The following is a 22,306-nucleotide window of genomic DNA, read 5'->3' as shown; positions in this document are numbered from 1 at the left end:
TATATCATAACTGAAACAGCAACCACAATTCGACCTCCAAAAAAAAAAAAAAAAAAAAAGTAAAAAGGGAAAAGACAAAGCTAAGAGATATACCCAGACCCCCCTCCCCCCTCACCTACTATTACCCCATGCTTAAGCGATAAGGTACCGGTGCAGACTCCATTAGGAGTCATTAACAAAACAACTAAAGTCCGTGTATTAGACCTAACAGTCATCTTCATGCTTCTCCAAACTCAGCAGGAGCCCCTGCACAACAATAATAAAATGTGTAACTTAAATTACAGGGTGTACATTCAACTAGAACAGTGCAACTTGTGTGAACCTGAGAAAGATATTTGTATATCAAAATAATAAAATATTTGCGCCACTGTTACTTATGTCTCAAAGTCAAATTTACTTTGATGTTACATATTTATGTTATATATATATTACATATTTAGGGGAAATGAAATCCTTTGTAACCCCTTCACTCGTTGTGATCTGGAGGAGGGCAGGATATATCAGACCATACCGTATGCCTGGAATGTCCCTGAGTTGCCTCCTGACATCATTAAAGGCAGTGCGTGCTCTGGCCATCCGGGCTGTGTGATCGGGAAAGATGGAGATTGTAGAGTCCCCAATCTTGATCCGCTGCTGGGTCCTGGCACGTTGAAGGATGTCGACACAGTCTGCATAATAATGTAAATGTGCTATTATTGGACGTGGCCGCTCTCCGGGTTTGGGCTTGGGGTTTAAGGATCAATGAGCACGATCAATAAGAGGTGCTTTATCCAAGTTAAGAGCTTCCTTAAGCAAAGCGGAGGTAGATGCCGCGGTAACCGTGCCACATTGCTCAGATAACCCGATTATACGGATGTTATTGCCGCGAGATCTACCTTCTAGATCTTCACATTTATTCTCAAGGGCCAGAACTTTATTAGACAGGCTCTCCACTTTACTCTTGAGGTACGCCACGTCGTCTGTGCAAGTTGACAGCGATTCCTCCATTGCAATCACAGTCCCCCTTAGCTCACCCACGTCAGATTTTGTAGCGGCCCTAGGTTAGCCTTGAGCTCCGTTTTTCACACTTTGCAATTCTGACTTTATAAGCTTGATAAGTTTTCAGTCATAGCCATCTGTAACTCAGACTTGAAAATGCCTACCATCTCTTCTCGGAGAGCAACAAGAAGTTTGGCTTTAAAGTCCGCAGAAGCTACACTCGTGACTTGTGACGGTGCTAGCGATGCTAACGCCATCTCCGACATGAGGCGGCGGTCCGGCAGGGATGTAGCCCCTGCGTTAGGCTACGCTCTCGATGCCGTCTGGTTGTCCGCATTTCTGGGTTTTGTTGGCATAACGGCATTTAATACAATCAAAAAGGCTCTATGATTTCAAAATCTGTACACACCACGTCAGTTGAAAACACCCTGATAGTCTTTATAAAAAGTTTCTGCAGGAGCTCCCGGAGCCACGTCTTTACGCCATTGGTCACTAACAGGAACTCGTGTATTTTTATATTTATAGTGTTTTAACATGATCTGACACACATGTTAAGGAGATATGAGGAGATGCATGTAGCACAGCTGTCTGTATTATTTACAGAGATCATTACTCCTGTGTTCACTGATCATGACATTCCTTCCACACTATATACAGTCTAATGACAGTCTGAAAAAAGGTGGAGCTGAGTGGAGAAAGTATGTGATCAGGGTAGTTTTGTCTTCTGTTATCTTCTACATGTGAATCAATTAACTTTAATGCTGTAAGACAGAACAGAAGAAAATGATGTCAAACACATCATTCACTGGGCCAAATATTTTCTTTTGGTTACTGAAGGTATGATTATGGCTGAGAGAGAGAGAGAGAGAGAGAGAGAAAGAGAGAGAGAGAGTGTGTGTGTGTGTGTGTGTGTGTGTGTGTGTGTGTGTGTGTGTGTGGAGACAGTAACTCACTATAGTTTCTCCAGTGTACAGTGTGGATCCTTCAGTAGATCACTGAGCCCCTTAGCTCCTGATTCTCCTGGATTATTACCATACAGAGTCAGTTCTCTCAGGTGTGATGAGGAGTTTGTCCTCAGAGCTGAAGCCAAAGCAGCAAAACCTCCATCTGTAATACTGCAGTCCCACATCCTGCAGAGAATAAAACACATACATTTACAGTATTTGGCAGACGTCCTTATCCAGAGCAATATACAACAGTGCTTTTAAGTCTCTATCTATGAATAAGTTCACTAGGTTACAGAATTATGATACCATCGACCTAAAACTGTTTTTTTTTTTTAAATAAACACTTACAACCAAACAGGGAAATGTGCTAGTTCAAGTATTTCAGGAAGGTGTAGTTCTTCACCCATCGTGTGACGATAACCAATGACTTTGTTCGGAAATCTAGGGGAAGTTCATTCCACCACCACAGTACAGAACAGAGAATAGTCTTGCTGTATACCTACCTCTTACCCTTAGAGATGGTGGGAACAGTGGAGCAGTGCTGGTAGATCTGAGGGAGCGAGGTACAGTGTGAGGATTTATAAGAGCTTTGAGGTAAGAGGGAGCTGGTTTATTTTTTGCTTTGTAGGAAAGCATCAGTGTTTTGATGCATGCAGCTACTGGAAGCTAGTAGAGGAGTGCAGCAGTGCTGTGGTGTGGAGAACTTAGACAGGTTAAAAACAAGTCATGTAGCTGCATTTTGGATCATTTGCAGAGGAAGAATTGTGTTTATAGGTAGACCTGCAGTAGTCTAGTCTCCAAATAAGACTGAAGAAGTATCTGAGCAGCCTGTGTTGGTAAAAATGGCAGAATCCTTATGATGTTGTAGAGTAGAAACCAACATAAGCGTGTCACATTAGCAACATGCAAGGAAAAGGACAGTTGATTGTCCATGGTTGCAAGCTGTGACCGAAAGGGAGATCAGATCAATGTGCAGGGATATTACAAAATTCTGAACTGGGGATGAATCACCTGGGATGATCAGCAGTTCAGTTCGGCTGGGATTGAGTTTCAACTGATGAGCTGTCATCCATGATGATATGTGATATGAGGCTTCTAATAATATCTCTGATTGGCAATCATACAGGGCTCTTCTTCTTCTTCTTTCGGCTTTTTCCTTCAGGGGTAGCCACAGTAAATCATCTCTCTCCACCTATCCCTATCTTCTGCATCCTCAACACTTGCACCCACTAGCTTCATATCCTCATTAATTACATTCATATACTTACTCTTTGGCCTTCCTCTTTGCCTCCTGCCTGGCAGCTCCATGTCCAACATTCTCCTACCAAAATACTCACTCTCCCTCCTTTGAACATGTCCAAACCATCTTAATCTGGCCTCCCTAACTTTGTCCCCCAAACATCTAGCATGAGCTGTCCCTCTGATGTACTCGTTCCTAATCCAGTCCAAACTTGTCACTCCCAAAGAGAACCTCAACATCTTAAACTCGGCTACCTCTAGCTCAGACTCCTGTCTCTTCAGTGACACTGTCTCTAAACCATACAGCATGGCCGGAATCACCACTGTCCTTGTACACCTTCCCCTTGATTCTCGCTGATATTTTCCTATCACACAGAACTTCCTATCACACAGAACACCTTTCTCCACCCATTCCAACCTGCCCGCACTCGCTTCTTTACCTCTTTCCCACTCTCTCCATTACTCTGGTCTGTTGACCACAAGTACTTAAACTCCTGTACCTCTTCACCCTGTAACCTTACTGTTCCACTTCCCTCCCTTTCATTCACACACATGTACTCAGTCTTACTACAACTGACTTTCATTCCTCTTCTCTCCAGCGCAAACCTCCACCTCTCCAGGTTTTCCTCCACCTGCTCCCTGCTCTCACTACAGATCACAGTGTCATCTGCAAACATCATCGTCCAAGGAGACTCCTGTCTGACCTCATCTGACAACTGGTCCATCACTATAGCAAACAAGAAGGGGCTCAGAGCCGATTCCTGATGCAGTCCCACCTCCACTTTGAACTCCTCTGTCTGACCTACAGCACACCTCACAACTGTCGTGCTCCTCTCATACATGTTCTGCACCACTGCACCATGTTCCTGACTTCCTCATACAGTACCACAGCTCTTCTCTTGGCACCTTGTCATACGCTTTCTCCAAGTCTACAAAACACAGTGCAACTCCCTCTGACCAGCCCTATACTTTTCTTTCAAAATTCTCAGAGCAAAAATTGCATCTGTTGTGCTCTTTCTGGGCATGAAGCCATACTGCTGCTCACAAATTTCCACTACCTTCCTTAACCTAGCTTCCACTACTCTTTCCCACAGCTTCATTGTATGGCTCATCAACTTTATCCCCCTATAGTTGCTGCAACTCTGCACGTCACCCTTATTCTTAAGGATCGGCACTAACACACTTCTTCTCCATTCGTCAGGCATCCTCTCACTCTCTAAAACCCTGTTGAACAAACTAGTTAAAAATTCCACTGCTGCCTCTCCTAGACACTTCCAGACCTCTACCGGGATGTCATCAGGAATAACTGCCTTTCCACTTTTCATCCTCTTCAAAGCCTTCCTGACTTCATCCTTTCTAATCTTATCTACTTTCTGTTCCACAGAGTTCACCCCTTCTACTCTTTTTTTCCCTCTCATTTTCCTCATTCATCAGCTCCTCAAAGTATTCCTTCCATCTCCTCTGTACACTCTCCTCACTTGTGAGCATCCTTCCATCTTTATCCTTAATTATTCTAACTTGCTGTACATCCTTCCCATCTCGATCCCTCTGCCTAGCTAACCTGTACAAGTCCTTCTCTCCTTCTCTAGTGTCTAACCTAGTGTACAACTCGTCATATGCCTTCTGCTTGGCCTTAGACACCTCCCTCTTCACTCTGCGATGTAACTCCTTGTATTCCTGTCTATTCTCTTCAGTCCTGTCCATGTCCCACTTCTTCTTGGCTAATCTCTTCCTCTGGATACTATCCTGAACTTCCTCATTCCACCACCTAGTCTCCTTATCTTCTTTCATTCATTCATTCATTCATCTTCTACCGCTTATCCGAACTACCTCGGGTCACGGGGAGCCTGTGCCTATCTCAGGCGTCATCGGGCATCAAGGCAGGATACACCCTGGACGGAGTGCCAACCCATCGCAGGGCACACACACACACACTCTCATTCACTCACGCAATCACACACTAGGGACAATTTTCCAGAGATGCCAATCAACCTACCATGCATGTCTTTGGACCGGGGGAGGAAACCGGAGTACCCGGAGGAAACCCCCGAGGCACGGGGAGAACATGCAAACTCCACACACACAAGGTGGAGGCGGGAATCGAACCCCGACCCTGGAGGTGTGAGGCGAACGTGCTAACCACTAAGCCACCGTGCCCCCTCCTTATCTTCTTTCCTCCTTCCAAATGACATACCCAGCACCTTTCTCCCTGATCACTTCTGCTGTAGTTTCCCAGTCATCTGGCAGCACTAACTGACTAACCAGATCCTGCCTCAACTTCTGTCTAAATTCCTCACAACATTCCTCCTTTTTCAGCTTCCACCACTTGTTTTTTTTCTCTATCTTTGACCTCTTCATCTTACAGACCATCAGAGTCATCCTACACACCACCATCCTATGCTGTCTGGCTACACTCTCTCCCACTACCACTTTACAGTCACTGATCTCTTTCAGATTGCTTCTTCTACATAGGATGTAGTCTACCTGTGTTCTCCTATCTCCACTCTTGTAAGTCACTCTATGTTCCTCCCTCTTCTGAAAATAAGTGTTAACCACAGCCATGTCCATCCCCTTAGCAAAGTCCACTACCATCTGTCCTTCAAGGTTCCTTTCCTTAACTCCAAACTTGCCAATCACCTCCTCATCACCTGTGTTCCCCTCACCAACATGTCCATTAAAATCTGCTCCTATCACCACTCTCTCACCCGTGGGAATAATCTCCAGTGGCAATCATACAGGGCTATATGAAATAAATGTATCCAGTCCATTAGACAAGCAAAATCAAGCTATTTCAAACATAGTTTGACTGTTAATGGTTCTGATCCCCGAACATTTTGGAATTCCATCAAAAAAATGGAAAACAAAAATATCTCTCCCCATTTACCCACTGTAATTAATCACAATGGTGTTGTTATTACTGACAAATCCAAAATGGTTAATCAATTTAACCGACATTTTGTTAATGCTGGCTGTGCCTACGAGAATATGTTCCGTACTTCTACTTGTTCTCCTGTTAATTTGGCATCTGCTAGGCATTCACCAGCCTCAGGACTTTCATCCTTCTTTTCAGTCAATACAAGAGATCGAGGTACTTGAGGAATTGCTTAACATGGATATTCATAAATCTGCTGGCTTGGATGAATTAGATTCATTATTTTTAAATAAATCAGCTTATATTATTGCAGCACGTATCACTTGCATTTTTAATCTCTCAATCCATTCTGGTGTTTTCCCGAGGGACTGGAAATCTGCTGCTGTAACTTCACTTTTTAAAGGGGGTGATAATTCAGATTTAAATTGCTATAGACCTATTTCCATCTTGCCCTGTCTCTCTAAAGTATTAGAGAAGTTGATCAATAAGCAGCTTATACACCATTTGGATTCTTATAATGTTCTTAATCAGTTTCAGTCTGGTTTCAGATCCGGTCATAGTTGTATCACTGCTACACTTAAGGTTTTCAATGACATCATACAGTATGTACGATTGACAACAAGGATTACTGTGTAGCTACATTTGTTGATCTGGCAAAGGCTTTTGACTCTGTGGACCATGAAATATTGCTGGATAGGCTAAGAGATATTGGATTCTCTGAGAGCTGTCTGGCCTGGTTCAAGAGTTACTGTTCTGGTCGTTCACAATCAGTAAGGGGTTTTGGTCAGATCCCCTGCCACTATTTAAAGGGGTCCCACAAGGAAGCATTTTGGGGTCTACACTTTTTAATATTTATATTAATGATATTTCTCTTGCTGCAGGTGATTCTCACGTACATTTATACGCAGATGACACTATCATTTATACAGTCCGTTCTTCATTGACCATCGCATTGTCTTTACTGCAGGGTAGTTTTACTCATATCCAACATGCTTTTTCTAATCTTCATCTGGTTTTAAATACAACTAAAACAAAATGCATGGTTTTCGATTGAAATCTACCACATGTTGCACATCTGCCTAGAATTTTATCTTTGGATGGTTTTGAACTCGATTATGTTGAATGCTACAAATACCTTGGTATCTGGCTTGATAGCATGTTGTCATTTGAAACTCACAAATGTACTGGTCAGAAAGGTTAAATCTCGTATTGGTTTTCTTTATCATAACAAATCTTCTTTTACCCATTCTTCTAAACAGCTTTTGGTTAAAACGACAGTACTTCCGATATTGAATTATAGTCATGTAGTATATAGGTCTGCTTCAAAAACTCTCCTTCATAAACTGGATGTTATCTATCACGCTGCAATCCGCTTTGTGACTGGCGCTTCATTTAACACTCATCATTGCCTCCTGTATTCTTTATTGAATTGTCTTCTCTTCATTCTCACAGACAAACTCATTGGTCTCTGTTCATTTATAAAACTCTTTTTGGTAAAACTAACTTGTATTTACAGTCCCTTCTTAATGTTTATAATACAAGTCGCAATCTGCGCTCTAGCCGATTCTTTAATTTCTGCATTCCGAAAGTCCGTACGTCCTTTGGTTGATGCTCTTTTCAGTTTTCTGCTGCATATGATTGGAATCATCTGCAGCTGACTCTTAAGCTCAGTTCATTTATATCACTTTCTTCCTTTAAATATTCAATTCAGTCACTAACTCAAGATCACTGTACTTGTTTTTTGTTTGTTTTTGCATGTCATTGTTTAAAGCACCGTTTTTATGTTGCCTCTTGGTCAGGTAGTCACCGTAAATGAGAACTGGTTCTCAACTGACTCACCTGGTTAAATAAAGAAAGAAAAATGTGCTACGGACATGCTGGGATCCAAGCAGAGGCTGTGGTATCTGAGGTCGGAATGGAGAATAAAAGTTGAGTGTCATCAGAAGAGCAGTGGTAAGAGAAACCATGTGAGGAAATAACTTCGCCAAGAGAGGGACTATATACTAATAGGAGATGCCAATCTATGTGGTCTTTGAGGACAGACTGTCAGATTTGTATATCTTCACACCTCCAGTGTTACCCTTGTTTGGATGGGTTCCCCGTTGAGATTGGCTCCTCTCAAGGTTTCTTTCTTTACCATCCAAGGGAGTTTTTCCTGGCCACAGTCACCTGAGTCACCTCAGTCTTGCTCATTGGGATAAATACAAATACATTTAAATATATCTAATGTTAATCTTGAATTTTTGTAATTTTTGATATTAATCTTTATATTAACCTTTTGTTTTATGTTTATGTTCTGTAAAGCTGCTTTGAGACAATGTCAATTGGTAAAAGTGCTATACAAATAAATAGATTTGAATTTGAATATATAGGGAGGAACATTTACAGTGTTAATCACTCAGCTCTAGTAAACAAAAATGTGTACAAGAGGATATGTGAATATCTGACTGATAATCAGGTGTTTATCAGTTTAGTAATAAAACAGCAAATAAAGAGATTGTATTTGTACGTGGACAGATCCATGTGTCTGAGCTCATATGAGATGATGTATTTAACAAGAGGAACAGAAAATGGACAGACAGAGGAGAAGAACAAGATCTACAGTGATCTTGAGTGCATGAGTATAGAGAGAAAGTAAAATCAGGTGTTGGAAATCCTTCATGAGAAAAGACATGTGTGAAGATACAATCAATTCTGTTGGTAAGTTTCAGATATAAAATGGTCTGACATCTGTGTGTGTGCAAGTGTGTGTATGTGTGTGTGTGTGTGTGTGTGTGTGTGTGTGTGCGTATACCTCAGTATCTCCAGTGTACAGTGTGGATTCTTCAGTCCATCACAGATCAGAGGATAGAACTGAGGATAGAACTCTACAGCTTGTCTCTGTCAGATCACAATCACAAAGCCTGGAAGAGAAATGATGAAATATGTGAATATCTTACTGATAATGAGATGTTTCCATTGGTCGAGTAATAAACTCCCACACTGAACACAAGCTTCTGATGTCAGAATAAAATATCAAATAAAGAGACTCATGATATGGCATGTAGAAGGCATATATGTAGAAGGTGAATCTGATTCCCATGTCCACATTTCAGTTTCTCAGTACCTTAGTGTGTGTGTGTGTGTGTGTGTATTTACCTCAGTATCTCCAGTGGACAGTGTGTATTCTTCAGTCCAACACAGATCAGCTTCACTCCTGAATCCTTCAGGTTATTTCCACTCAGGTCCAGTTGTTTCACTCTTGAGGAGTTTGAGGTGAGAACTGAGGACAGAACTCTACAACTTTCCTCTGTCAGATTACAATCACGCAGACTGGAAAATAAATTATGAAATATGTGAATATCTGACTGAAAATGAGGTGTTCCATGAGTCTAGTAATAAAATGATAGAGGACGTGATGGTTCAGTGGTTACTGATCAGAAGGTCGGGTTCATCCCACAAGCTGCTGAGACATTACATTACATTTACATTTACAGAATTTGGCAGACGCCCTTATCCAGAGCGACGTACATAAGTGCTTAAATCTCTAACATTGAATACATTAATGCTGGATCACTAAGTTACATACTTAAGATACCATGAGTTTAAAACATTTGTTCAGAGTTACAATGAAAAAGTGTCAAAGGTGTTTTTTTTTTTTTTTTAATGCAAAAGATAGAGAAAGAAGTGCTAGTTGAAGTGTTTCCTGAATAAGTAGGTCTTCAACCGCCGCTTGAAAATAGCCAGTGACTCAGCTGTCCGGACCTCTAGGGGAATTTCATTCCACCACCTTGGTGCCAGTACAGAGAAAAGTCTTGTAGTATACTTGCCTCTTACCCTGAGAGATGGTGGAACCAGTCGAGAAGTGCTGGTAGATCGGAGGGTGCAGGGTGCAGTGCGAGGAGTGATGAGGGCTTTGAGGTAAGAGGGAGCTTGTCCATTTTTGGCTTTGTAGGCCAGCATCAGTGTTTTGAATTTGATGCGTGCAGCTACCGGAAGCCAGTGGAGGGATCACAGCAGCGGGGTGGTATGCGAGAACTTTGGCAGGTTGAAAACAAGCCGTGCAGCTGCATTTTGGATCATTTGCAGAGGACGGATTACGTTCATAGGTAGACCTGCCAGCAGTGCATTGCAGTAATCCAGTCTAGAAATGACAAGAGACTGAACAAGTACCTGAGCAGCCTGTGTGGACAGAAATGGCCGAATCCTTCTAATGTTGTAGAGCAGAAACCGACATGAGCGAGTCACATTAGCAACGTGAGAGGAAAAAGACAGTTGATTGTCCATGGTTACCCCAAGGTTGCGAGCTGTGGCTGAAGGGGAGATCAGATCGTTGTGCAAGGATATAGCAAGATCATGACCTGGGGATGAATCACCTGGGATGAACAGCAGTTCGGTTTTGCTACGATTGAGCTTTGACTGATGAGCAGTCATCCATGATGAAATTTCTGCCAGACATGCTGAGATCCGAACAGAAGCTGTGGTATCTGAGGGTGGGAAAGAGAAGATAAGTTGTGTATCATCAGCATAGCAGTGGTAAGAGAACCCATGCAAGGACATAACTTCACCAAGAGAGTGAGTATACAGGGAGAAAAGAAGAGGACCACGTACTGAGCCCTGTGGGACGCCAGTGGAGAGTCTGCGTGGAGCAGATGCCACTCCCCTCTATGTTACCTGATATGAGCGTCCTTCCAGGTAGGAAGCAAACCATTCCCAAGCTGATCCGCAAATCCCAAGACTCCTGAGGGTGGACAAGTGAGTCTTGTGGTTGACCGTATCAAATGCTGCTGAAAGGTCAAGGAGGATAAGGACGGATGACAGTTTGGCTGATCTAGCAGCATGTAGTTTCTCAGAGACATCCAAAAGGGCTGTCTCTGTGGAATGAGCTGCTTTAAAGCCAGACTGGTTGGGGTCTTGGAGGTTGTCCTGTGAGAGATAGATAGACAGTTGATTATAGACAATGCGTTCGAGAATTTTTGAAAGAAATGAGAGAAGTGATACCGGTCTGTAGTTACTGATGTCTGATGGATCCAGAGCAGGTTTCTTTAGGATGGGAATAACCCTTGCTCTCTTGAAAGTAGTTGGTACCTGACCAGATGCTATGGATCTATTGACGATAGTGGAAATGAAGGGCAGAAGGTCTTGCGAGATGGTCTGGAGCATAGTGGAAGGGAGTGGATCCAATGGGCAGGTGGTAGGATTGCAAGACTGGATGAGCTGTAAAATCTCTTCTGATCTCTTCTGAGTGAGACATCAACATTGGGTCCTTGAGCAAGGCCTTTAACCTCACCTGCTCCAGGGGCGCCGTACTATGGCTGACCCTGCGCTCTGACCCCAGGCTCATAATAACCTGGGATATGCGAAAACTTAAAGCATTTCACCGAAAATATCAAATAAAGAGACTGTATGTGTACGTTGACAGATTCATGTGTCTCAGCTCATAGGAGACGATGTATTTAATAAAAGGATCAGAAAAGGGACAAACAGAGGAGAAGAACTAGATCTGGACCATTGCTACACAATTTATAAGGACGCATAATCACTCTGTACCCAGGGCAGACTTGGGGAACTCCGATTACTTCTTGGTTCATCTTATTCCAACATACAGACAGAAACTAAAATCTACTAAGCCTGTAGTAAAAACAGAGAAGAGATAGACCAGTGAGGCAAAGCAGGAACTATTTTGACTGCACTGATTGGAGTATCTTTGAGGAACTGAACTGACACTGTGGAACTGGAACTGACAGCCTGGATGAACTGACTGACACTGTGACATCTTACATCAGTTTTTGTGAAGACGTGTGTGTGCCAACCAAATCCTTACTCAAATTCAGTAACAGCAAGCCATGGTTCACAGCCAAAGTGAAAAAACTTCGACATGCCAAGGAAGATGCCTACAGAGGGGAGGACAAAACTCTGTATATGCAGGCCAGGAACCTATTGACAAAAGAGATCAGAATAGCCAAAAGAAGCTATTCTGCAAAGCTGAAACGCAGGTTTTCAGCTAACAACCCTGCATCAGTGTGGAAAGGCCTGCAAGACATCACAAAGTACAAGAGATCACCCCCACCCCCACTGAAGCAAACAAAGCTGGCTGATGACCTCAAATACTTTCTACTGCAGGTTTGAGAACAATATCTTCACACCACGCATCCAACCCAGCCCACTGATTGCCCCATCACACCTCTGGGAACCCCATTAACAACTTCTCCCAGCACTCAAGTTGCACTCACGATTTGTGTAAGAGGATGTGAATCGGCTCTTTCAGAGACAGAAGACAAGGAAAGCTCCCGGCCCAGACGGGGTCTCCCCCTCCTGTCTCAAAGCATGTGCTGACCAACTGGCTCCTATCTTCACCCATATCTTCAACAGATCACTGGACCGTCCTGCTTTAAACTCTCCACAATCATCCCACTCCCCAAGAAACCCTCCATCACTGGACTGAATAACTACAGGCCTGTCGCTCTGACATCTGTTGTCATGACGACCTTTGAACAGCTGGTATTGGCCCACCTAAAGACTGTAACAGAACTGATGCTGGATCCCCTACAGTTTGCCTACCAAGCAAACGGATCAGTGGACAACGCAGTCAACATTGGACTGCACTACATTCTGCAACACCTGGACTGCCCAGGGACATATGCCTGGATTCTTTTTGTCAACTTCGTTCAGCTTTTAATACAATAATTCCGGAAATTCTCCACTCCAAACTCCTAAAGCTCACTATACCCCCTTCCATCTGTCAGTGGATCACCAGCTTCCTGACAGGCAGGAAACAATGTACTTTACTTGGTGTACTTTAGAACAGACCCCTCAACACTACTCCCCTGCCCCTTTTCCACCAAGGCAGTTTGAGTGCTGGTTCAGAGCCAGAGCCTCATTTTAAAATCAGTTATTTCTTTTTATACACCCAAAGCACCGGCACTGAACCAGGAAAAGTGGTTCTTAAGTAGCACCAAAACGTTGCTGGTCTACACTTAAGAACCCCTTGCGTCAGGGCCTGGGGGCGGGGTTACTGTTAGCGCCTTTGATAATGTACCTTAAGTATACCAATGTTTAATACACTTTTACTTTACCGCAGTGTGATCAATTATCAGCACACATGATAGTAGGTAGCCACATGCTAAGGCAAACTTTTTTCTGTGTTATTGATAAAAAAAATGGCATGTACTTTCCGTTATTCTCGATTGCAACCTCCGTAGGTTCGCAAAGCCACAAGCATGAACAGTAAACCAACATCTGCCTTTGTTGATGTTGTGTTTGTGTTTTCAGCTGCCACGCTAACGTTGCTGAGAAAGATGTGATGTATACAGTGATGTAAGACTTGGCTCTGTGATGGCTCTCTAGTGCATAGAAAGGCAACCCGGTTCTTAGAAGGTTCACCAGTGGAACCAGATTTGAACCAGCACCAGCGCTAGCTCTGAACCAGCACCCAGTTCTTTCTGGTAGAAAGGGGGCACCCCTCACAATATCCAACAGCCCTGTGTCATCTGTGGAGGCCTTCAAGTTTCTGGGCACTACCATTTTCCAAGAACTGAAAGGGGAGTGCAACATAAACACCATCATCAAAAAGGCCCAGCAGAGGATGTACTTTCTACGCCAATTAAGGAAGTACGGTCTGCCACAGAAGCTGTTGATGCTGTTCTACACTGCAGTCATTGAATCTGTCCTGTGCACATCCATTACCATCTGGTTTGGAGCAGCAACAAAACAGGATAGAAACAGACTGCAACGCACAGTTAAAACAGCAGAAAAAATAATTGGTGCCCCCCTGCCCGCCCCCCAGGGACTTGTACGATACAAGAACCAGAAACCAGGCAGGAATAATCACTACTGACCCTTCACACACTGGACACAACCTCTTTCAGCTCCTCCACTTCTGGCAGGCACTACAGAACTTTTTTGATTACTAAAACTGACAGACACAGGAACAGTTTCTTTCCCCAGGCAATCACACTGATTAACAACTCACCATAATTATATTCCCTGTTTCATAGCATAAGTACTGCATTATCAGAACTGTCAGTCATCACATCATCCGTGTATGTTAAACACACTACTGCTGCTGCATATTGCACAAAAGCATAATATTGCACAACATTGTTATTTGCACTACCATGCACTTCTCACACTTTATGTACATAACTGATCAGTCATATATTATGTATTCATATTTAATACTCATACTGTCTATTTTATCACATCTGCATTGTCTTGTATAGTCTGTATTATCTTGTCTTTTATAGTATAGTGTTGTTTATATCTGTACTTTTGAAATTCACAAACAGCTGGAACCAAATTCCTTGTGTGTGTCAACACACTTTTCCCAATAAACCAGATTCTGATTCTGATATAGGTACATGAGTGTAGAGAGAAATTAGGATCAGGTGTTGGAAATCATTTCTCTGTGAGAAAAGATATGTATGAAAACAAGCAATACTGTTGGTGAGTTTCAGATATAAAATGTGTGTGTGTACCTAAGTATCTCCAGTGAATAGTGTGAATTCTTCAGTCCATTACAGAGCACCATCACTCCTGAATCCTGTAGTTTATTGTTACTCAGGTTCAGTTCTCTCAGTCTGGAGGAGTTTGAGGTGATAATTGAGGACAAAACTCTACAGCTTTTCTTTGTCAGATTACACCAACACAGACTGGAAAAGAAATTAAATATGTGAATATTTGACTGATAATGAGATGTTTACATTAGTCAAGTACTGTAACAAACTGTCTCACTAAACACAAATTTATAAAGTCACAATAAAAATATAAAATGAAGAAACTCATGATATGGAATTAACGTAGATGGTGAATCTAATTCCTATTTCCATATTTCAGTTTTTCAGTGAGTCTGTGTGTATGGGTGTTTGTGTCTGTGTGTGTACCTCAGTATTTCCAGTGTACAGTGTGGATTCTTCAGTCCATCAGAGAGCAGCTTCACTCCTGAATCCTGCAGTTTATTTCCTCTCAGTTCAAGTTCTCTCAGTCTGGAGGAGTTTAAGGTTAGAACTGAGGACAGAACTCTACAGCTTTCCTCTGTCAGATTACACTTCCACAACCTGGAAGAGAAATAAAGAAATATGTGAATATTATATCTGTGTTTCCATCAGTTAAGTAATGAAATATCAAATAAAGAGACTGTTTTTGTGCGTGGAAAGATTCACATGTCTCAGCTAATATGAGACAATGTATTTGAGAAGAGGAACAGAAAAGGGACTGACAGAGGACATAGTGAAGATAGAATGTAAGATCAGGCATTGGAAATCAGTTCTCTTTGAGAAAGGTCATGATGATCTGACGTGTGTGTGTACTTCAGTATCTCCAGTGTACAGTGTTGATTCTTCAGTCCATCAAAGATCTGCTTCACTCCTGAATCCTGCAGTTTAATTCCACTTAGGTTCAGTTCTCTCAGTCTAGAGGAGTTTGAGGTGAGAACCGAGGACAGAACTACATAGCTTTTTTCTGTCAGATTACAGTGAAACAGTCTGGAGAGAAATGATGAAATATCAGAAAACTGACCTCAAACATACACACAAAGCCATAACACACACTCTTTACCATGTAAAAGAAATGTGAGTGTGTTTGAATGTGTGTTTACAGGAGCAGAGATGTCTTTCTGAACTTAATATCTCTCTACTTGTGCAATTTATTATAAGACCATTAGCTTATGTACAGAACACACACACACAGTATTGCTGTCATTTACTTTACTTAGTTTTACATTGCACTGGTTTTCCACAGCAGGAGAATGTTTATACCTGAGTGATTGGTCAGGAGTTTAGAATTCTGTGGATTGATGAACATTTCTTTTTCGGGGCTTGCATTAATGTTTAAGGAAAATATGATTGTTCTATTTTAATGTAATACCAAGTTAGGTGTCTAATTTCATACAGACAATAAACCGATTGGTGCACATCATTACAGACACATCTGTTTTCTGGATGTTTGGAGTGTACCTGAGTACAATTGGTGTGATGTGGTGTTACTTTAATAATATTTTACTGTAAAAAGTGATAGAATTATCTGTACATTTACCTGAAGTTTATATAAAAATTATGAGTAACAATAAACAAGCATAAATTCAGTGTAGTTCAGTTTTTCATTAAAATAATAAAATTAATCATTTATAAATAAAATACTCACTCAGCTTTTCTGGAGGCTTTGACCACTGGCAGCAGCCTCAGAAGACATTCATCTGATGGATCATATTTACTCAAATCAAACTCATCCAGTTCCTGTTCTGAGCTCAGTAACACAAACACCAGAGCTGACCACTGAGCAGGAGAGAGACTGGTTCCACTGAGACGTCTGTAACCTCCTTTGTTCAGGTAGGTTTGTACTTCCTGCACTAGAGAATGATCATTCAGTTCATTCAGACAGTGAAACAGATTGATGGATTTCTCTGGAGAAGGATTCTCTCTTATCTTCTCCTTGATGTACTCCACTGTTTCCTGTTTGCTGTGAGAGCTACTTCCTGTCTGTGGCATTAAATCTCGTAAAAGAGTCTGATTGGACTCCAATGAGAGACCCAGAAGGAAGCGGAGAAACAGATCCAGGGTCCAATCTCAGGCTTTAAGGCCTTGTCCACTGCACTTCTGAAGAGACTAGACATGTTTGGATTTCTGAGAAGATCAGACAGATGAGTAGATTGTTGTTCTGTTACATTTTTGCTGATAAAGGAGAGAAATGTGTATAAAGCGGCAAGAAACTCTTGAACACTCAGATGGACAAAGCTGAACACCTTCCCCAGGTTAAGCTCAAACTTCTCTCTGAAGATCTGGGTACACACTCCTGAGTACACGGACACTTCTTTGACATCAATACCACACTCTTTCAGGTCACCTTCATAGAAGATCAAGTTTCCTTTCTCCAGCTGGAGGAAAGCCAGTTTTCCCAGTGCCAGATACTCTCTCTGGTCTGCTGAGGACCAGGGTCACATTTCTGATGGTACTTTTGATCCTTGTGTTTGATCTGAAAGATCAGAAAGTGTGTGAACATTTGAGTCAGAGTCTTGGGGATCTCTCCACTCTCTGCTTTACCCAACATTCTCTCTAGAACATTGGCTGAGATCCAGCAGAAGACTGGGATGTGGCACATGATGTAGAGGCTTCTTGAAGACTTCAGGTGTGTGATGATTTTATTGGCCAGAATCTCATCACTGATCCTCTTCCTGAAGTACTCCTCTTTCTGAGGATTGCTGAAGCCTCGTACCTCTGTTACCTGGTCTACACACTCAGGAGGGATCTGATTGGCTGCTCCTGGTCGAGAGGTTATCCAGAGGAGAGCAGAGGGAAGCAGATTCCCCTTGATGAGGTTTGTCAGCAGAACATCTACTGAGGCTGACTCTGTCACATCACACAATCTTCATTCTTCTGGAAATTTAGAGGAAGTCGACACTCATCCAGACCATCAAAGATGAACAGGACTTTGTAATAATCACAGGTAATTTTTACTAATTTTTTGATTTCTGGGAAAAGGTCGTGCAGAAGATTCATCAGACTGAGATTTTGCTGCTTCATCAGATTCAGCTCTCTAAAGGGAAGTTGGAACACAAAGGTGACATCCTGATTTGCTTTTCCTTCAGCCCAGTCCAGAATGAACTTCTGCACAGAGACCGTTTTTCCAATTCCTGCTATTCCTTTAGTCAGCACAGTTCTGATGGACTTGTCTTTAAAGAGATCATTACATTTGATGGGTTTATCCTGTGTCGCTGGTCTCCTGGACATTGTCTCAATCTGTCTCACCTCATGTTCATTATTGACGTTTCCACTCCAACCCTCTGTGATGTAGAGCTCTGTGTAGATCTCATTCAGAAGTGCTGAGCGTCCATGTTGTGAAATTCCTTCATTAATTCTTTTAAACTTCTCTTTCAGCTTGGATTTCAACTTTGGCTGATACACAGAACCTATAGACTCTAATAAACAAATTAATAACATGTTTTAATGCAGAATCAATGAGCACAATATAAAATGTAAAATTATTCCAGTTGCTGCTGTTCATTCCCAATTGATGTAGTAATTATTATTATTATTATTATTATTATTATTATTATTATTATTATTATTATTATTATTATTATTATTATCCCCTCCTTGAACCGCCACCTTATTGTGGTGGAGGGGTTTGCGTGCCTGAATGATCCTAGGAGCTATGTTGTCTGGGGCTTTCTGCCCCTGGTAGGGTCTCCCAAGGCAAACAGGTCCTGGGTGACAGGCCAGACCAAGAGCGGTTCAAATACCCCTTATGAGTAATTCAATAACAAGGTCCGTGAAGTCGCCCGGTATGGCGCAACCGGGGCCCCACTCTGGAGCCAGGCCCGGGGTTGGGGCTCGCATGCAAGCACCTGGTGGCCGGGTCTTACCCCACGGGGCCCGGCCGGGCTCAGCCCAAAGGAGCGACGTGGGGCCGATCTCCTGTGGGCCCACCACCTGCAGGAGGGACCGTAAGGGGCTGGTGCAATGTGGATTGGGTGGCAGTCGAAGGCGGGGGCCTTGGCGACCTGAGCTGGTGAAAGGAGCCTGAGCTGGTGCGGGAGGTTGAGAGATACCGACTAGAGATAGTTGGGCTTGCCTCCACGCACAGCTTGGGCTCTAGAACCCAACTCCTTGAGAGAGGCTGGACTCTCTACTGCTCTGGAGTTGCCCGCGGTGAGAGGTGGCGGGCTGGTGTGGGCTTGCTCATAGCCCCCCAGCTCAGCAACCATGTGTTGGAGTTCACCCCGGTGAACGAGAGGGTCGTTTCCCTGCGCTTGCGGGTCGGGGATAGGTCTCTCACTGTTATTTGTGCTTACGGGCCAAATGGCAGTGTAGAGTACCCGACCTTCTTGGCGTCTCTGGAAGGGGTGCTGGAAAGTGCTCCAACCGGGGACTCCATAGTTCTACTGGGGGACTTCAACGCTCACGTGGGCAGCGACAGTGACACCTGGAGGGGCGTGATTGGGGGGGACGGCCCCCCCGACCTGAACCTGAGTGGTGTTCTGTTATTGGACTTCTGTGCTAGTCACAGTTTGTCCATAATGAACACCATGTTCAAGCATAAGGGTGTCCATCAGTACACATGGCACCAGGACACCCTAGGTCGGAGGTCGATGATCGACTTTGTGGTTGTTTCATCTGACCTCCGGCCGTATGTCTTGGACACTCGGGTAAAGAGAGGGGCGGAGCTGTCAACTGATCACCACCTGGTGGTGAGTTGGATCCGATGGCGGGGGAGGAAGTTGGACAGACTTGGCAGACCCAAACGTACTGTGAGGGTCTGCTGGGAACGAGTCTCCAGTCAGAGAGAACTTCAACTCCCAGCTCCGGCAGAGCTTCAACCAGATCCCGAGGGAGGTTGGAGACATTGAGTCCGAGTGGACCATGTTCTCCACCTCCAATGTCGACGCGGCCGCTCGGAGCTGTGGCCGTAAGGTCTCTGGTGCCTGTCGTGGCGGCAATCCCCAAACCCGGTGGTGGACCCCGGAAGTAAGGGATGCCGTCAAGCTGAAGAAGGAGTCCTATCGAGCCTGGTTGGCTCGGGGGACTCCGGAGGCAGCTGATAGGTATCGGAGGGCCAAGCGAGCTTCAGCCCGGGTGGTTGCGGAGGCAAAAACTCGGGTCTGGGAGGAGTTCGGTGAGGCCATGGAGAAGGACTATCGGTTGGCCTCGAAGAAATTCTGGCAAACCATCCGGCGCCTCAGGAGGGGGAAGCAGTGCCCTGCGCACACTGTTTACAGTGGGAGTGGGAATCTGCTGACTTCGACTGGGGACATCCTCGGACGGTGGAAGGAGTACTTTGAGGTTCTCCTCAACCCCACCAACATGTCTTCCATTGAGGAAGCAGAGGCCGAGGGCTCAGTTGTGGACTCGTCGATGCCCCAAGCTGAGGTCACTGAGGTAGTTGAGAAGCTCCTCAGTGGCAAGTCACCGGGGGTGGATGAGATCCGCCCTGAGTACCTCAAGTCTCTGGATGTTGTGGGGCTGTCTTGGTTGACACGCCTCTGCAACGTCGCGTGGAGGCTGGGGACAGTGCCTCTGGACTGGCAGACTGGGATGGTAGTCCCTCTGTTTAAGAAGGGGGACCGGAGGGTGTGTTCCAACTACAGGGGGATCACACTCCTCAGCCTCCCCGGAAAAGTCTATGCCAGGGTACTGGAGAGGAGAATTCGGCCGATAGTCGAACCTCGGATTCAGGAGGAACAATGCGGGTTTCGTCCCGGTCGTGGAACACTGGACCATCTCTATACCCTCGCCAGGTTGCTGGAGGGTTCATGGGAGTTTGCCCAACCAGTCCACATGTGCTTTGTGGACCTGGAGAAGGCATTCGACTGTGTCCCTCGTGGTGACCTGTGGGGGGTGCTCTGGGAGTATGGGGTCCGGGGCCCTCTGCTAAGGGCTGTCCGGTCCCTATATGACAGGCAGGAGTTTGGTTCGCATTGCCGGCAGTAAGTCAGACTTGTTCCCGGTGCATGTTTAACTCTGGCAGGGCTGCCCTTTGTCACCGGTCCTGTTCATTATCTATATGGACAGGATTTCTAGGCGCAGTCGTGGGCCGGAGGGAGTCCGGTTTGGGGACCACAGGATTTCGTCTCTGCTTTTTGCAGATAATGTTGTCCTGTTGGCTTCCTCAAATCAGGACCTTCAGCGTGCACTGGGATGGTTTGCAGCCGAGTGTGAAGCGGCGGGGATGAGAATCAGCATCTCCAAGTCCGAGGCCATGGTTCTCAACCGGAAAAGGGTGGCTTGCCCCCTTCAGGTTGGTGGAGAGCTCCTGCCTCAAGTGGAGGAGTTTAAGTATCTTGGGGTCTTGTTCACGAGTGAGGGAAGGATGGAGCGGGAGATCGACAGGTGGATCGGTGCATCTTCTGCAGTGATGCGGTCGACATACCGGTCTGTTGTGGTGAAAAAAGAGCTGAGCCGCAAGGTGAAGCTCTCTATTTACCAGTCGATCTACGTTCCTACCCTCACCTATGGTCATGAGCTTTGGGTCATGACCGAAAGGACAAGATCCCGGATACAGGCGGCCGAAATGAGTTTCCTCCGCAGGGTGGCTGGGCGCTCCCTTAGAGATAGGGTGAGGAGCTCGGTCACCCTGGAGGAGCTCAGAGTAGAACCGCTACTCCTCCACATCGAGAGGAGTCAGCTAAGGTGGCTCGGGCATCTGTTCCGGATGCCTCCTGGACGCCTCCCTGGGGAGGTGTTCCGGGCATGTCCAACCGGGAGGGGGCCCCGGGGAAGACCTAGGACACGCTGGAGGGACTATGTCTCTCTGGTGGCCTGGGAACGCCTCGGTATTCCCCCGGAAGAGCTGGAGGAAGTGTCTGGGGAGAGGGAAGTCTGAGCGTCCCTGCTTAGACTGCTGCCCCCGCGACCCGGCCCCGGATAAGCGGTAGAAAATGGATGGATGGATGGATGGATGGATGGATTATTATTATTATTAAGGAACAGAACCATTGTACAGAATAACCACAAAGTTGGACAGAACATAATAGCAGCAGATGTACATGATACTAAAATTAAAGGTCAAACTAAAAGTGTTCATATCTAAAACTATTTCTTCTCTCTAAAGTGAACCTCATGGCATAAAGTCATGACTCAGAGCTCTTACTGTTGTGCAGTGAGTTAGCGAGATCTGTGTGGTTCATGTTCTTTAGGACATGCAGTGTGATGTTCATCGCTCCCTTTCTGACACTGTGCAGATCCTCCTCATCCTCCAGCCCCTTCTCAGTGCCTGCTGGGTAATCAGGACTCAGGAGCTTCCTAAACTTCTTCAGCTCATTCTTTAAAAATGTGATGACTTTGTGTTCCAGCTCCTGGTCATAAACACACAGTGAGAGATGTTTATTTTATGTTTTTCCTTTAGTTTCCATAAAAGCTTGTATTATTAATCACTTCACCTTCAATTAAGGAGGCTCAGACACACACACACACACCTTGAATATGGAGTCCAACTGATTTCTGCTGATATTTGATTTCTTCTTTTGTTGTCTGTAAACGAATAAAAGTCTGTGTATTTATAGCTGCACAAAACACTTGATAAACACAGAGAGAGATATTTAAAACTCGTCTTAACACCATACACTGATTTCAAGATTTCATCACTCACACTAACATGTTTACAATGTCAAAGAATATAAATGAATTAATAAAATATTTAATTAGGAGCCAAGTAAGAACACTGACCTCAGGTCAGAAAAAGTGTCTCTGCTTCTGAAGTTAATTATGGGATCCATTGACTGGTCACTCTTCATGGACACACAGCTGGGTTCTGGTGAGTCTGATCTCTTTTCCTCCATCATTCTACAACATAAATATTA

General features: G+C 44.3%; 1 pseudogene; it reads right to left on the bottom strand.

Annotated features, from left to right (window-relative positions):
* Window positions 1–1,659: 1,659 nt before the first annotated feature.
* LOC132846327 (NACHT, LRR and PYD domains-containing protein 3-like) lies at window positions 1,660–22,288 on the bottom strand (annotated as a pseudogene).
* Window positions 22,289–22,306: the final 18 nt, after the last annotated feature.

The sequence above is a fragment of the Tachysurus vachellii genome, chromosome 5, assembly GCF_030014155.1.
Source record: "Tachysurus vachellii isolate PV-2020 chromosome 5, HZAU_Pvac_v1, whole genome shotgun sequence".
Taxonomy (NCBI): Eukaryota; Metazoa; Chordata; class Actinopteri; order Siluriformes; family Bagridae; genus Tachysurus; species Tachysurus vachellii.
This window is presented reverse-complemented; position numbering and strand designations above follow the sequence as displayed.